Here is a 7,500-nt window from a genome sequence, read left to right on the forward strand (position 1 = left end):
TGGTATGTTTTTGTTCTAATATTTCACTTCTTCCACTTCCCACATTCTTCTCCTGGCTAATATTCCCATGATGTGAGGTGCGTGTTATGCTTCTTTGCTCAAATATTTCATCTCTCCTACTTCTCACATTCCCTTGCGGACTAATATTCGTAAAGCTGAGAAGTGCTTGGCCCATTTATCTACCCACAGATGATGCTCATTAATACAGTAAGTCGGGGAGGAAAGTGGCGGATATAAGTGTGAAGTATAAGCACAGGAACATTTGCCGCTGTATATACTAGGGGAGGATAAACGGAGAGTGGAATCCTGTGTAGGAGAGGAGCCAATACTGCAGCTGAGGATTTATAAAGGGAATTACAATGTCGAATCGGGCTAGGGTTTGTGGGATTCTTAGCAATGGCAAACTGATATAGAGTGAAAAGGATATATGCAGACTTAGTCTCAATAGTTATACACATACACTGGCATCTGCATGAATATATACACAGATATTCTAAATAGATACCATTCACACAGAAACAGACATAGGCCAGCACACGCACGGAACATATAAATACACATACCGGTACTGTATATACATCTTGCAGACACTTTAAATCACTCTCCCTCTCTCTCTCTCTCTCTCTCTCTCGACCAATAGAAGAGTAGATTGGATAGATGGATAGACCGATATGGAATGAGAGCTAGCACATACATACATACATACGTACTTAACCCTTGTAAGGTAACCTGGCGTCTATTGGATCCCTCGCTATTTTTCTTAGTGTTTTTCATATATTACTATAAGGTCTTGGGATCTGGTTTTCCCTCTACCTTCCTGATTAGTAGGCTAGTTTAGGAAGGTGATGGGGTCAGTTCGGGATCTGGCTCAATTTTCCTGCTAAAGGGCCTTTGGGGTCCAGTGGACCCCAGGTTACCTAACCTGTGATTTTTTCCCCATATATATCTTCCATACCTAAAAATATTTTATTATGAGATGTGCTTTTCTTTCTTTTTAATAAGAGGACAGTCCCCTGGAACTGGGAATATGAAGAGACCGGGAGGGAGGAAGAGGATGAGAGAGGGATAGAATAAAGAGCAGGATTAGAAGAAAGGGGCTCAGAGAAGGAGAGAGGGAGGAGATTAGAAGTAGAAGGGCAAGAGGTGGGGAAGGAAGAGGAGGTGGGAATCAGAGATTGAATGAAGAGCATGGGAAGTGGATGAGGTAGAAAGATGGAGAGGATGGGGTAAAGAGTAAGAGGAGAGATGAATGGGGCAGACGAGGAGATAACTGAATGAGGAAGGAGGAGGAGAAAAGGAACGGAGGAAAGTGCCAAGAGAGAGAGAGGGAGAGAGAGGTGGGAAGAGGGAGAAAGGGAGGGAGAATCAAGGAATATGACAGGGAAGGAAAGATAACTGTGTCGGGAGAAGGGTACACAAAGAGAGAGAGAGAGGGAAGGGAAGTAGAAAGAAGAGGAAAAAAGACGGGACGACGGAAAGAAGAAGGAGGAGAGGAAGATGGGAAGAGAAGTGGAAGAGGGCAAACAAGAAAGAGAAAATGATGATCATGGTATTAATATTTCTTCTTGGACTGTGATATAGAACCTGCAACTCTCTCTCTCTCTCTCTCTCTCTCTCTAACTTCCCAATTAACTTTCATTATCCCTTTATGATTCTCTTCCTCTCTCCCAGTTTAGTTTTCATTTATTTGTTATCCTTTCATCCCTTGTAATCTCATTTTTCGTATTACCAAAATTGCACTTATATTCTTTGCTTGTTTTTCTTATTTTGATGCCCTTTTGGTTTCCTTCCATCTCATTTATCCTCTCACTTGCTCTTGCCTTTTTCTCATCTGCACTTTCCCTTGTTATGTATCACGCCATCCTCCTCATTTTTAAGTCTTTTTCTACCTTCTTTGCTTCCATCATTCTTCCTTTGTTGTTGTTGTCGTTGTTGTTGTTTATCTAAGTCATTCATTCATTCATTCATTCAGTCAGTCATCTCATATTTTGCGGTGGTTACCTGTTATATTTTTTTTACATCTATCTACAACGTCAATGTTAATTCATAAACGTTTTTATTCTCTATATGTTTATCCTCCTCAGTTCGATTATGCCATACCGGTATTATTATTATTATTATTATTATTATTATTACATTTCATTTTTCCAAGATGCTACACTATATACTTAATAACCTTTAGTTTCCTTCATTTTAATTTTTAACATTATTATTACTGTACTGTATATTAATGCTAACCGATAATTTTTCATAAATATTCTCTACACACACTATATTTCATTTCACTTTTGCCTTATATATCAGCTTTATCTCACCTTATATTTGTTTTCTAAATTTTACTCTCATCATTAATTTTCTCATCACTATTCTTCATTAATCTTTTTCCGTCCTCTGAGGTAATTAATTTTCTGTTTAGTTATTTCTTTCACACCTATATAACAGATTTATTCTGTTCCTTTGTCTCATTTTTATAAGTCTCTCTCTCTCTCTCTCTCTCTCTCTCTCTCTCTCTCTCTCTCTCTTCGTACTTGTGGCAGCGTCTGTCTGTCCTGTTTATGTCAATATGTATGTCTGTCTATATCTGTTCATCTGTCTGTCCATCTACAGTACATGTGAGTCTGTGGCTGTCGGTTCTTGTGCCTTCTTGTTAGTATGTATACACGGATGAAAAGTATGAGCTTAATCCTTGTAAGGTAACCCTACAACTCCAAAAATATGTCAGGTAACCTGGGGTCTGCCACACCCCAATCTTTAGAAACTCGCTAAAAATACGTACAACACTTTATTCAAACAATCACTTGTACACAATTTCTGTAGCCCTTTTCCTTCAGTTTGGTGCAAAATATATGAAAATACAAGTGATGAAATATTGCAAGGAAAATTCAAATTAAAAACTTTGACAAATTTTATACCAACTGAAATTAGTGGCTGCCATACCAAAACTGATATGTTCCACCAGTTTTCTATCAGTGCGTGCTGTAGACCATTGGCCAATGTATTTTTAAATATAAAACTCTTAATAGAAGTGAAAAAGTCAACTCGCCGTATAGACATGAAAGGGACTTTCAAATGACAACTGACATGAGAGCTTAAGTTTGTAAGTTGTAATAATCAAGTCGATAGGTTCGCCGGCTGTAAGCACTCCATCAGATCTAATTGTAACCAGGGGCTCAAATGGAAATGCATTTCAGGATCATAACGAGGTCTTGTCCACCCCAGTACTGCTTTAAAAAAAACAAAAAAAACATAAACAATGCTACACTATTGCAACCCTTCATCTGGCCAAGCACAAACCCCCCACGTCCCAGCACACCTAACCAAGCGCATAACAGCCTTCACGCCCCCATTTTCTTTAAAGGTGGGCGTAAGGAGAATGCCTTGAGGACACATAACCTGGTCTCTTCCGATTCCTTGCTTAGGTTGCATTGGAATCTCTGAATTATTTTTTTCCTTTTTCATTACTTTAAAAAACTACTCAAGACAGCATTCTACCTATGAAAAGGCACCAGTTCACATTAAGACACATAACTGTGTGAAATTTCATGACGCTATCATGAATACTTGCCGAGTTCTGGCCCAGAAACTAATTCTCAATGCCCAGCCAGCCACCCTGGCGCCCAGCTCTATGGGTGGACAAATATTGATCAGTGATAACAACACCCTCTTCTGACTTTGACAGGTGGAAAGTGAAAATGGCTTTAAAAAGAGTGAAAGTAGTGTTTTTTTTTTTTTTTTATGCGAGGAAGAAGGAACCAAAGGCCATGAGCCCGCAGTAACAGTTCCCTCCAAGAGAAAAACAAAATACAATAGAGAGCCAAATTCAGGATCCGATCATTTTGAGATGCCTGGACACACTGCGTTTGAAAGACTGGAGATCATAGGCAGCAGGAAATACAGACAGAGGGAGACAGTTCCAGAGCTGACCTGTTGCATAAATGAAAGACTGGGAGTAACGGTTAACTCTTGCATTAGAGAGGTGGACAGAAAAGGGATGAGAGTTTGCTGCCAGACGGGTGCTACGCACCCATCGTAGAGGTGGAGGAATGCAAGCAGACAGTTCAGAGGAGCAGTGACCATTAAAGTAGCGATAGAAAAGAGATAAAGATGCAACAGTGCGGTGAAGAGACAGAGGTTGAAGGGAGTCAGTAAGAGGAGGAGAGTTAATGAGACGAAAAGCCTTTGACTCCACCCTATTAAGAAGAGCTGTATGTGGGGAGCCTCCCCACACATGAGAGTTGTACTCCACACAGGTGCGGATAAAACCCCTGTATAGAGTCAACATACATTTGTGCAGGAGTAAAGAAAGAGCAGAGTCGGCTTAGCACACCCAATCCCTTGGAAGCAGATTTTACAAGAGATGTAATATGATCTTTCCAAGATAAGTCCCGTGTAAATGAAACCCCAAGCATGTTCAAGGATGATGCAGGATTAAGCTGAATATTATTAAACATTAGTGGGTATACCTGTGGAAGATTTTGTCAGGTTGATAGGTGTAAGAACTGAGTCTTAGATGCATTAAAAACAACCATATTATTTTTACTCCAGTCAGAGATACGAGCCAAGTCAGAAATTAGGTGTGCCATAGCCTCATCCCTTGTTTGTTGAAGTAACTGTTGAGATGGGCGTTGCGGGAACCGAATGGAAAAGTGAAGGGTGGAGTCATCAGCGTATGAGTGGATAGGGTTAGATGTACAGCTTAGAAGATCATTGATGAATAAAAGGAAGAGAGTTGGTGATAGGACAGAGCCCTGAGGAACACCACTGTTGATAGATCTAGGAGAAGAACGATGGCCGTCTACAACAGCGGCTATAGAACGACCAGAAAGGGAGCTAGCGATGAAGGCACAGATAGAAGGATAGAAACCGTAGGAGGGCAGTTTAGAAATTAAAGATTTATGCCAGACTCGATCGAAAGCCTTTGAGATGTCAAGTGCAATGGCAAAGCTTTCGCCAAAGTCCCAAAAGGAGGATGACCAGGAGTCTGAAAGGTAGGTGAGAAGATCGCCAGTGGAGCGTCCCTGACGGAACCCGTACTGACGATCGGAAAGAAGGTTGTGATAGGAAAGATGCCTTAAAATTTTTCTATTGAGAATTGACTCGAAAACTTTTGAAATACAGGACGTTAAAGCAATTGGACGATAGTTGGAGGGTTGGGAGTGGTCACCCTTCTTTGGGACTGGCTGAATGAGAGCAAACTTCCAGCAAGAAGGAAAGGTACAAGTTGACAGACAAAGGCGAAAGAGTTTGCCTAGGCAGAGTGTAAGCAAAGAAGCACAGTTCTTGAGAACAACAGGAGGGACCCCATCAGGCCCATATGCCTTGTTAGTACTGAGGCCAGTTTGGAGAGGATTAGCTCAAAAGGTTTCAATTCCATGATTCTTTTTAGTATTTTCATTTATATTTTGATAGAATATAGAACTGTGTGTGTGTGGATTACGGTAACTTTGTGAGTGGATCTGATTCTTTGCATACATACTCCCTTCATACCTAAAATGCTGGCTCAAGGTGGTCGATGGTAGTGTTATACAAGGATATGTTCAAAGGTTTCGATTCCGTGACAATTTTTTACGCATATTTTGTGCTAGGTGAGAGGCCCACCATCTACTCCCTCGATGTAGCGTTACGTTCAGGCTATTCTTTAATTAGCGACAAGCTAAATGGTTTCCTGTAACACAGGAAACCATTTACTATGTTGGGTGAGGACCATATACCAAACCGGCGCCTGGTGGCCAAGTGAGTCAGGCCATTCTAGCCTATGTGGTCTACAGGGGCACAAATTCCCCTTCTTCCGTAATCCACCATCCTCTTTGCCGATAACAGGGAGGGGACTGAGGAAAATTCTTACAACCGGGCAGCTCCACCACCCAATCATGCAGGTGCCACCACATGAAGGCACCCCTCTCCAGCACCAACACACGAGATGGGACTGAACCAAAAAATAAACAAATACAAATAATTGAAAGAGAAATCAAAACCTAACCTTTATCCATCTCTCTCTCTCTCTCTCTCTCTCTCTCTCTCTGCGCACTCCACTCAACAGTCGATTCTCGGCCATAATTACACCTATTATATTTGCATACCGCCTTAAGCACAAGGTAATATTAGCCTACTAAGGTAATTCTCCCGTGAGCTTCCAGCGGATAATGGCCAAGGGTAAGCAGGCTCCATTTGCTTTTGGGATCATTATGGGATTTGGCCTAATCTTTCGAGTTTGTACCTGGAAACTCGCGCAAGAAAGAAGTATCAATATTTTACTCCGCAAAATTTTGCTGTAGGTATATTGGATCAGAATTTTATCTTGAATTTTTTTGGGGGAGGATTTTTATTTTTATGAATTCAGAATCTCCTAGACGATAAATAAGTTGCTTTAAAATTTTGTCCTGAAAATTCATAGGACATTTAAGTTCCACGGAATACATTGATCATAAAAACTATCATAATTACTTGAAAAATTTGGGAATGAATAAGTGGCTTCAAAATTATGCCTTGATTTTTAAAAAAAAAGAAAATTCAGTTCCATGGAAAACATATATCAAAAGATTTATTAAAATCTCTCAAATTTCTTCCCACAAAAATAACCTGCATGAAAATTTGGCGTAAAAAAATCCTGAGAAAATGAAGTTCTACTTAAAAATGATCTAAACGGTTGTCGTGCAAGAAATAAATTGTGCCTTATTAATATCTAAATCGGTTCATACTTTAATAAAACAGCACTGTGCCTTGAACTTTGACCCATTCTCTTTGACCTCCGTTTGATCTGCACCGAAACAACTTCTCCCCTTCTGTTCTAGAATGTATATGTAAATTTTTATCCAAACAAAATAAACAATGGTAGGATACTTGGTTAATACTGATACTTAGATACACATCCATAGATATATATGTAAATACTTTAGTCTATACAGATACAGGATGATCCAAAATAAATGCAACCCCCGAAAGTGTGTGTCATTTATACAACTGATAAGAGATTTGCTTTATTTTTGCATTCATGTTAAGCTGAGTTGATAACAAAACAGTCCTGCAAGCTTTGGTTTTGTAGTTCATTTTTTTATTTTCTATTTTTATGACCTTTCCAAAATGTGTTCCAAATGACCACCTCGACGTCGCAGGCACTCCTGAATGCAAAATTGTCGATTACGCGGACACCTCTCTGGGGATAGTTTTGATGTTGGCAGTGATTTCTGTTTTCAGGTCTCTGATTGTCTGGGGTGATTTTCATAAACATGACCATTCAGATAACCCCACAGATAGAATGTGGGGGATTCAGGTCAGGTGAGTGTGGAGCCCACTCGGGGTCACGCCTCCTACTGATCAGTCGATTCCCGAATCGTTGCCGCAGCCACATCAACTTTTGGTTTGAAGTGTGTGGGGTCGCCCCATCCTGCTGGAACCATTGCTCCTCACGAGTGATGCCCCTACGTCTTCCTATGCATTCATGTCGGGTCACCCTGTAGCTACACGCTCGTCTTTGGTAAGAAAAAGAAAGTGAAATGAGAA

Source organism: Coenobita brevimanus, chromosome 104 (assembly GCF_032717465.1).
Source record: "Coenobita brevimanus isolate Jiangsu-jjx chromosome 104, ASM3271746v2, whole genome shotgun sequence".
NCBI classification, from domain to species: Eukaryota; Metazoa; Arthropoda; class Malacostraca; order Decapoda; family Coenobitidae; genus Coenobita; species Coenobita brevimanus.